Raw genomic sequence first — 10,172 nt, 5'->3', positions numbered from 1 at the left:
GCGCAAATTTGATCAACTCTTAATGTTAAGAATGCGTGTGCACTAAGACAGCATCTTATTACTTTACTTTAGTTATTCTGATTGCAGGCTGCAATGTTGCTGTTATATGTACTTTTGCAATCTATCCACTTTTGATCAAGCAGAACTCTTTCCTTCAAGAAAACTTGTGGCAGAGAAGGTAAATATTGTATGAATCATACTTCTGACCTTCCTGTTAGAGAACAGTGTATCCAGATGTTAACTTAAATAACATTTAGGTCCTTGACTTGTTTTCCTCTTGATCTCACTGGGAAAGGTTTGTCAGGTGGTCCAGAAAGAAAGGGGCGGGGGGGGAAGAAAAGTAGATGTCCGTACTCATGACTTCAATGTTAATCTGAGAAGTGGGTCATGGCGACAAGGCTAAAAAGTTTGCAAAGTGATGGGTCAAACTCACATCCGTTCAAAGACGCAGGTTTTTAAGTGCTGACTGTGGTGGGATGGAGTAAGGCTGACGTATGAAGTTGGACTTGTGTGTGCGTGTGTGTGTGTGTGTGTGTGTGTGTGTGTGTGTGTGTGTGTGTGTGTTTTAAACATAATGAAATATGCATTGGGCCTGCTATATATTCCACGTCACCTCTCAAGACTCAGCAGGAGATTGAAGTGAGCATATGCAAATATCTCACATCATACTGCTAATACAGCATGTGAACGGGATGTCTTTGGTGTTTCTTGAACACAGGCATTTGAAGGCTTAAAGTGCTTTTTTTCATTATTCTTTGACAATCCCCTTTTCAATTGTGGATATTTCATTTTGAAGCCAAACCACTTGTCCTTGCTGGTTATTTTGTCTATTAATGGGGGTGAAGAGCAGCAATGGCTCTCTCTGTGTTATGAGGGAGCATTAAAGTGGATGACTCAGTTTCTCCTCATCAGTGTGGCAAATGCAGATTCTGATTGAAACCAGCAGCCCACTCAGCCTGCTGCACCACACTGTGTGTTTGCAGGTCTGCTGATCTTGGTTGTAGAGAAAGGAGCAGTACTTTGACTGTAAATCTGAAAGACAAGAAGGCAGTTTGAGAATAAGATGGGAATGTACAGGATTTAGATAAGGGATGATGGAAGAGAGGAGTAAATTTGCAGATAAAAGGATGCTTTCTTGTGATGTGACTGATGCAGTGATTAAAGACAAGTCTGCATCCAGTCGGCAGGTGAATAATGGGAGCAAATCCAGAGGTGAAAATCTGACAATCTCACAGGTCTGGATTTATTCCCTAATAACTGGGCAATATGATGCACACTTTGTTCAAACCGTATCATAGTAATGTATCACAGATGTCAGGACTTAACAAGCACATTGCTGGCTGTTGAGAGGATGCTGTGCTAGACTTGGAGTGGAAAATCTAACCCAGTTGAAAGAGAAGTACTGAGATTGTTTGGAGGAAGGCGAGCACAAAGAAGGAGAGGTAGTCAGCAAGAAAGTTCACGCTTTGCTTAATGGATGTGATTTGTTTTGACTGTCTCAGTGGTGAGCAACAAAACCTGTCCAACATGTCTTCCAGTCCCATTGGCCGGATGTGGCTCGGTGAAAGACTGTGGAGGAGTGGAGGGTTGATACTGAAGGGTTTGCAGCCGCTTATCAAATGCTTCAAGGTTGAGGTGAGGCAGTAGGGGATCCTGCAGAATGTATTTTGCTGAAATTAAAATGTTATGTGTGATGTACACAGATGCATTGATATGCTAATTATTTCCTCACCTCATTGATTAAACGTCAAGTCACATCAGAGGGACACAACAAGGCGGTCTTTGTGAAACAGGGCATACTAGAAATGTGTTGATGGGAACTTAAGAGGATGTCGTTTCATTCGTGCTGCATAGCTTTCTGACATTTATTTTCTTTGGATTATTCTTACTTGCTAGAGTCTGTGTCTAGAGGCGTTAGGATTAGGAGAGCTGCTCCTGTTATAGTTTTTTCTTAAGGATAGTAGTTAAGTTGTCATGTTTAATATGACACTATGTAATACCATATAACTGGCTTCAGGAAGCTTCATGGAAATCTCTTGACAAACATAATCTCTGATAGCAGTGGTTATAATGTTATGTAATTTGAAACAAGAGAAAAAAAAAGTTTAGGGCAGTGACTCATAGATGTCCCCACATTTCTTGTCAACTTATCTTCTTCCTTCCCTTTTCTCTTTTTATCATCCTCCCTCTCTGCCTCACTGGTGTGAATTGCTTTTGGCAAGCAATGCAGGCGCACACGAGATGGTGATGAGAGATGAAGTCAAATTTATGGATGGGTGGATTGAAAGAGAGGGATTTGGGTTTTCTGGGAGAGGGGTTGGGGCAGCAGAGGAAGCTGCTGCAAGGTCAAAGCCATCTGGTCTTGTTTTGACCACCTGGGACTCTGTGTGCGTGTGTGTGTGTGTGTGTGTGTATGTGTATGTGTATGTGCATGTGTATGTTATTGCATAACAACTATTGCAAGCATGTCACTGAGCAGCTCTGACAGAGTTTTTTGTAGATGGGAGGATTTCCTTTTGTACTTTTGGCAATGACTCAATAGGAGCAAACAGGTGTGTTTGTGTCTGTGCTTTTCGCTAACCTTTCTACAGAAATGCAGAACAGAAATTACAAAAAAGAGAAGCGGACTTTTATTTTAATATTTATGTTACCGTACACGTTGGACTGTAATTTGTATGAAGAAGTATAGGAAATCATTACAAGTGCTTTAACTGACTTGGAAAATGTGAGTAGAGAAACTGAACATGAACTACTTTTGTAAAAGAGGTAGGTATACCAAATCTGACATATCTCCGCCCCCCCCAAATACCTTCCCTTTAGCATAAATGACTTGACCATCAAGTAGCATCTGGCGCATCAGCAATGCCAATAGCAATACCAACATAAATGACTACATATATACCTTAACAGCATCAGCACATGACTCCTCAAGTGTCCTTATTCAAGCCTTGTTTGTAGCTGATAACTAGCTTTGTTATCTGAGCCAATTTGGAAGAGTGAAGAGATGCAGAGAGGCATCTAAAATGCACACTAACGAGATGTTATTACTTGAGGAAGCAGCAAACACTGTGTACAGTTCACTCATGACTGAGCCCCTTAGTCACATTTTAGGCTGCTGTAGTTACTTCTGTGGGCACGCTTTCACAGAGGGATGACACTATGCACTGCTAACATTACCTTCGCTCACATAAACAGACTTGGAGCAGTCCCTCTCTTCCCTACAACATTGGACTCTTGTCACAAATGCATTACCCATCAGGCTCTCTTCTTGCACAGGATGGGCTCTGCCTGTAACCCAGTAAAAATGAAAGTAGAGGTAGTGAAATTAGGTGAGTTTAAATACCTGGGGTCAACCATGCAAAGCAAAAGGGAGTACACAAGAGAGGAAAGTAGAAGCGAGTGCAGGCAGGGTGGAGTTTTATACTAGATTCCAAATATATAATTATATTCTGAATTATGTTCAAATTTCAAAGGAATCCACTGTTTAAAAAAACAACAACACTTTTATAGAGAGATTTTAAGCTATTCTTGCTTTCATCCTGTCACCGTGTGAAGTGCAGGAAGTGATGCTTTCATCAACATAGCAACTTTTGCGGATCATTCTTTGTTGCAGAAACTTATTAAATTTATTTAACTGTATGGAAAAAAAAAAAGCTCTTAACTGTTAGCCCTGTCAGGTGGTACAAATCCGTCTAAAAAGCAAACCCCGGTTAAAACTTGTCCCTTTGAACACACGACAGCAGCCATCTATCTACCCCTGTTCATATCTGGGTTAAATTGCACGTGTCAGACCGTGAAGTGGACATCAGAGGCTTAGGTTTCCTCCCTGCTGCTGAAGTCATCCGTTTAGCCCCAAAGCTCTCACATTTATCTAGGCCAGTCACAGTTCGTTCCCCCTCTCCTGGTATAAACAGCAACAGATAGATGGCTGAGGTTAGTCAGGCGTACGGAGACATAAAGGATGTCATGTTTACAGCATTCTTGCACTCTTCAGTCGGCATCTTTAATAGATGCCATTGTCCCAGATTGTGCTTCTCCTTTAGAGAAAATTAATTGCCAGGCTTGATGGAGCGGCACAGATAAAAATAATCAGATTTCCTGGAAAGCTGGCTGAATCAGGTCACTTTGAAAACAGATTCTGTCTCGTGCATTCCCAAACCTTTTTTCTTGGATGGAAAACAAACTGATTTGTGGTTTGTGTGGATCTCCTCCTACATTAGTCTGGGTACACAAGTGTTGCTCTTACAATGTTTCTCATGAATGTGTTTTTAAAAGGCATATTCCTGCTCAAGTAAAGAAACAAACACCCACATTAAACATGAGCAAATGTGTTATTTCAACAGACTGTGAAATCTGGGCATGTCTTACTTTCAATTTCTGTGGGTTGCTGTGAAGGTCAGTGTAAAGTCTTTATCATAAAGGCTCATTTTATACAACTTTGTCCTTTGACAACTGTGACTGATGATCACATTTGTCCTTTCTCTATGTCCTCTCATCCTTCTATGTTCTTCACCTGTTGGAGTTTGACTGATTTACAGATTCTCACACACAAATGGGCTCCATCCATTTCTTTTTTTTAACATCTATTTTACTTGGGTCGTCTTGGTAAGATTACATTTCTCATGATCCTACATTCATCCTTTTTTTTTTTTTTCATTATTTTCCTTGTAATCACAAGTACATCAAGTTTTCTTATTTTAAAAGGGACTTGGATAATTGAAGCAGCTGTTAAAACAAATTGCACTCGTCTCAAACAGAGGGGCATACATGACATCACAGATCTGTCAGAAGTCTTGCATTACTTACATGTTGGATTCCCTCTGGAGGCTTGAATCTCTGAACATTTCATAGGGAGTGATTAAAGAGTGATTAAAATATGAAGTAGAAGAGCAAATGATTGGAAGAAAGAGGAAGAGATAAGGGATGATTTTTGCAGAGGTGCAGGGTGAGGAGAGATGGGGATTAAGCATAGTGTGTTGGGAAAGATGTAAAAAGAGGCAGACAAAGTCCTAAATGTGGCTAGCAAGAGCGATTAAGTTGACAATAGGAAGTGACAGATTGGAAGAGAAAGGAAGGATAGCCATTGCTGAAGATTTGGTAAAGGGTCTGATGGTGGGAGAGAGCTCAGTGGATGTAGATGGAAGGAGACAAATGGATAGCAATGACAGGAAGGAGTAATGGCAGAACAATGGGGGGGGGGGGAAGAGGCTGATGCAGAAAGAGAAATGGGTAGAAATGCTGGAAGGATAGCCAAAGGCGCCAAAACTACCAGACCAGAATTAGAGGAATGAGACACTTCAGGTTATTTATTGTCATGCAGTTGTCAAAGCGTTGTCATAGACTGCATAAAGGTTGAAGGCAACCTCTTATCTCAGTAATCAGAGAGTAGTCAGTTATAAAATGCATGCATTTTATAGAAGTGAGAGCAACACTCTAATGTTCTTTTTTTAATGTTTAGCTGTACTCATGTGGGTGTAACTTGCTGGTTCAGGTGCACACATGCTTTTGGCTTTGTAGCATTCAGCAGTGAGAGCATGCATATTAATGAGGGTGTTTTGTTTTTGCTTTGTTTTATCTCTTCTCTGCTTTCTGCTTCACCTTTTGCCTTTCTTCCAAGCACTCCCCTCTCCCTCTTTTATCCTTCTCTCTCTTGGTTGTTTATGAGTTTTACCTTTGAACTCTGGCTTGGTGATGACAGCACTGGCGTTTTACTTGCTTGTAGTTGACATGTTGACACCGCAAAGAGAAGAAAAACAGGCCTTTATTTCTGTGTTGTCACACAACAACACAAAGGTTGTTGGGATTTGAGTGTCTGAGATGTTCTTGAAAACTCAACCATTTAAAAACATGAACACATTTCTTGCTTTGACAACAATTTGCAGAGAAGAGGAGTCTATCGATCCCCTGTTGAAGCTGAATGAGGAGAAGTTTTGGATTTTAAGTTTGGTGTGTACTGAGATAGCATCTTTAGTTCCTTTTCAGCTTCAAAAATGACCTTCTGATTTAATTCTTACTAAAGCAGACCAAGCAGAGAGTAGTGCTGACAGAATGGGGAGGTGAGCGCAGGAGGTAGATGGAGATGGAGTGAGCACGTGCCTGAAGGGTTTCTTGTGGGCAACGTGAGAACAGAGGAGGAGGTAGTGAGGGAACGTGAGAAAAGAGGGAAAAAAAAAAAAGTGGTGCTGAAAGGTGATAATCGGTGAGGAGGTGACAGATGGGGAGACAACTTTAGCATTCTTTTTCTCAAATGTGAAGTTTGACTCAGAACTAAAAACTGTCACCGTGAAATTTACAGAAACCCAGTTCTGCTGTCTGTTTCGCAGTAGTGAGCATGCAAACATCAGCTTGAAAGATGCAGTCTGGTCCAATAAACAGTCTGTATGATTTCATAAATTAGCTCATTGTGTCATATGGTGGAAATACATGTGTTGATGCAACTGGACAAAACATCAGTGATGTTTCTGGAATCAAATGTTGACGTATTCTATAATTACAGTGATGCTTTTTACTAACAGTCTTTTCTATGAGCTACAGATCGAGATTGTTTGGTAGAGATGGACGGACAGCTGATGTTGGCATACTAATATCGTCTCTGTGTAAATATTTTCCTTTTTTAATCATTTTACCACAGTGAGCATCTTCCTTTGTCCTGCCTACAAAGAGGAAAGCCAAAGACGTCTTGGCTTCTCCCTAGAATAATTACCAAGACTGCATAATCCCTTCAAAGAACCATTCTCAGCCAAGAAAAATACAGGCTTTTTATGTTTGTTTGTTTGTTTGTTTGTTTGTTTGTTTGTTTGTTTGTTTGTTTGTTTGTTTGGGGTGTTTTATTAGTGTTAAACTTCTCGTCATCAGTTGATCTTCCACTGAGATGCTTCCCAGTATGGGAACCCATCGACTGGTCTACCTGGCAATTTACCAAGAGTGTATGGTTCCTGACTTCCTGTTCAAATGCAGATCAATTTAAAGAAGTAAATCCAAGCATTATTTGCTCTCTACTTGGATTGTTACCAGCAGCAGCCAAAGCTGCAGGTTTCATTTGTCCCTGATGAAAAAAGAAAACCAGAAAGCTCCACAAAATAGTGCCGTTTGCTTTTGGATTGTAGAGATCTGTTACATCAAGATATCTGTTTATAGATATCTGCTTCTTTTTACCTTATGCAAGACTTGAATGCAGATGTAATTTGCATACATTAGCAAATTGAGTTTCAAAAAGATCCTTAGACACACAACAGGATCAAGTTATGATGACAAGCAAAAGTAGGACCTTTCTGCTGGATGAGCAAAAACAAACTGATAAATCCTCTGAATATTTAAATACTGATGTCACAAGAGACGACAACGTAAGAGGCATAACTGTAACTTATGCTCTCTGTAGTCTTCAGACAGTCTCGAACACAAAGCTGACCTCATGACAGCAACAAGGCAGAAGCTGTTTGGACTCTGCTGTCGTGGCATGTTGATGACCGTCGATAATGAAATTACAGTGAGCATGTGGTGATGTCAGAGTGTTTGCAGACTAGAGTTTGACTGAGAAAGCTGAGGCAAGACAGATGCTGTGTTTGTGAGTTGAAAACTCTGAAAGCTAACACATTCCTGGAATTTTTCAGTGAACTTCATCATTAAGACAATTTAAAGGAAACAATAAACAAATGTTCATATATATTATTAAATATAAGTGTGGCTGTGGAATAATCCTAGGCAAACCATCAGGTGTTTAAAGACAGTCAGCACGGTAAGGCATTGTCGTCTTAAGAAAAGATTGTCTTGGGTATACGCGACTGGCTTTACTGACTTTCAGACTGACCTATATTTACTGTGTTTCACAGAAACACAAATTTCTGTCCACAGCTTTTTAACTTCAACACTTGGCTCATTTAGCTTATTTTACGTGCAGTCTCTTTGAGTGCAACCAAAGACTTTCACTTAAAAGATTGTCGTATCTTTCTGATCTGCAGTGTCTTTTTGCTTGCAGTGGGCGTGTCCTCTGGATACAGTTGTCTTGTGTTGGAAGAACGGCTCAGCTGCGAGTTTCCAGCGAGTACAGCATTTTGTTTATGTTGTACATTGTGGTTCCTGTTAAAGTGAAGATAAAGTGTGACTTCACAGCAGCTGTCTTTTATATACAGCCTATGGGTGGAATATAGACTTGCAACAAAGTTTGTACAGTAACTAAGTTGATATAAACTGGGTCAGTGGAAACAACAGCTGATCTTATATTCAGCAAAGCGTTTTCAGCTGAATGTTTTCTTTCTGAGGGATCTGTCGTTCTGCAGCGTTTTACATTTGCGTCTTCATGCTGAGCTCTTCTTATTAATCTGAGCATTTCTTTCAAAACGTAAGAAAAAATGACAAGGTAAGCAGTGCTTCTTATTTCTGTCTCAGAGCGATGAAGGGAGTACTGCAGCACATCAGTGGTGACTCATAACATTCACATTACATACTGTACTTCATATGCACACCATGCACTCTTACAGTTATTCAGAAACTTCTTATTCTGGATTAGAGTGCTGTCAGCTTGAACTTTCATATGAGAAGATTAGCTGAGTGCACACTCTAACTCGATGGGTGTGCATCTTCTTTGGCAAACTTGTACTCTTTGGTTTTGTCACTTCCTTTTTCTGGTGTGGTTTTAATGCAACCAAAGAGTTTTAAATACGACGTTATTAATACTTCGTTCAGTCAACACTCTGAGCCTAACAAAGTAACACTAATCTGGGTGTTCTAGTCATTTTCGAAGACTTTGTTTCAGGACAGACGGGTGGGACATTTATTTGGAGCGTTCTAAAGTAGCAGACACAGTATTTTATTTTATTTTTTCTATTTTATTAATATATCTTAAATATCAGTGCAGCATTGAGTGACAGTGAAATTTCACACTGTGATTTGAAATTATTTGGTTTAAGGTGGATTTAGTACCCTACAGATCATTTTGAGGCGTCTCCTTGACTTTCCCTAATAACAACGGAGCAGTAGACAAATCCTTTATAGGTAACGAGGCCATTGTAAAGTTACCATTTAAAAAATCGTCCATAGTCAGATTTGTAGCCAAGGGGTCTGCATTTTGTATTTTATGTTAGTGTTTTTATGTACCCAAATGGCTCAAGGATAAAAGAGTATGTCCTTCAAAAGTGTCTGAAAGTCTGCTTTCAACATTTCATCCATGAAATGTGGACTTTTCAGGCGTTCCCTTAAAAAGGATTCATCTTGTGTGTTCATCATGTCTCTGTATCTCTTGCTCAAACAGTGGCATCCCTCATGTAGCTGTTGTGTAGATAAACTAGCTGGAGAGAAATGGAGTGTTGCAGTGTCAAGGCTGCAGCAGCTCTGAGCCTTTATTGTCTCTCTGTATAGCTTTTATTGGCCTGCATAGCACTGAGTTAAATGCTGCTGCTGCTGCTGATGTGTTCAGGCAGAGCTGACAGCAGCTGATAAGACCGGCAGAAAGCAGAGGACACAGACGGGCTTTCAGCCTCACCAGATTAGAGTCAAAATGTCTCAAACTTCTGTCCATTGACACAGAAAATTATGTAGACTGTTCATACATCAGTTTTATTCACAGGTAGAGACTGATATTTCTGAATACATGAACTCAGTATTATTTTTATGATCCGGCTGATTTTACCGTTTTTCTTCCAATTTTTAAGATGTATCGATACTATCTTTTGCTCAGTCTTCTATAACAGTAAACTGAATATCTGTTGGTTGTTTGGTCAGCTAACTGATTTGTATGTGCTCACTTCACTGCATTTTAGATGAGAAATCCTTTTAAATAATAAAATATGATAATAAATTTATATTATCGGGAATAATTTTCAGAAAAATTTCCAAAAATTCTCTCAGCAGGATGCGAAACAGATTGAAGGACACTGGTAAAGATGTTCACTGCTCTGAGTTTCTAACATAAAACTAAACATTTACTGCTGACAGTGATAACTGATGTGCTGTCTAGTGTCCAGCTCGGCTCCTGTGTGCCTTCACCAGTCACATGAACTGATTTAATGTGACACACAGACCTTGTCAAACCACTGCAGCGTTTATCCACAAGGAGCACATGTTGCACCGATTGTGGATTCACACTCATGCACACTGTGAACATGGTAACAGTCTTATCTTGTTTGTAACAGCAGTTTGTAGTCTCAGCTGTACAACTTTGCCTGAATTACGCAAAT

At 40.0% G+C, this 10,172-nt stretch overlaps 1 protein-coding gene across 1 annotated transcript in view; it reads left to right on the top strand.

Moving 5' to 3' along the window:
- The window catches only part of sh3bp5b (SH3-domain binding protein 5b (BTK-associated)), a 30,072-nt gene that overhangs the window by 10,741 nt on the left and 9,159 nt on the right, over positions 1–10,172 (top strand). The window lies entirely within an intron of this gene.

The sequence above is a fragment of the Pundamilia nyererei genome, unplaced genomic scaffold (genome assembly GCF_000239375.1).
Source record: "Pundamilia nyererei isolate P.nyererei 1_Seehausen unplaced genomic scaffold, PunNye1.0 scaffold00090, whole genome shotgun sequence".
Taxonomy (NCBI): Eukaryota; Metazoa; Chordata; class Actinopteri; order Cichliformes; family Cichlidae; genus Pundamilia; species Pundamilia nyererei.
The sequence above is the reverse complement of the archived record's forward strand: the minus strand, read 5'-3'. Positions and strand labels throughout refer to the sequence as shown.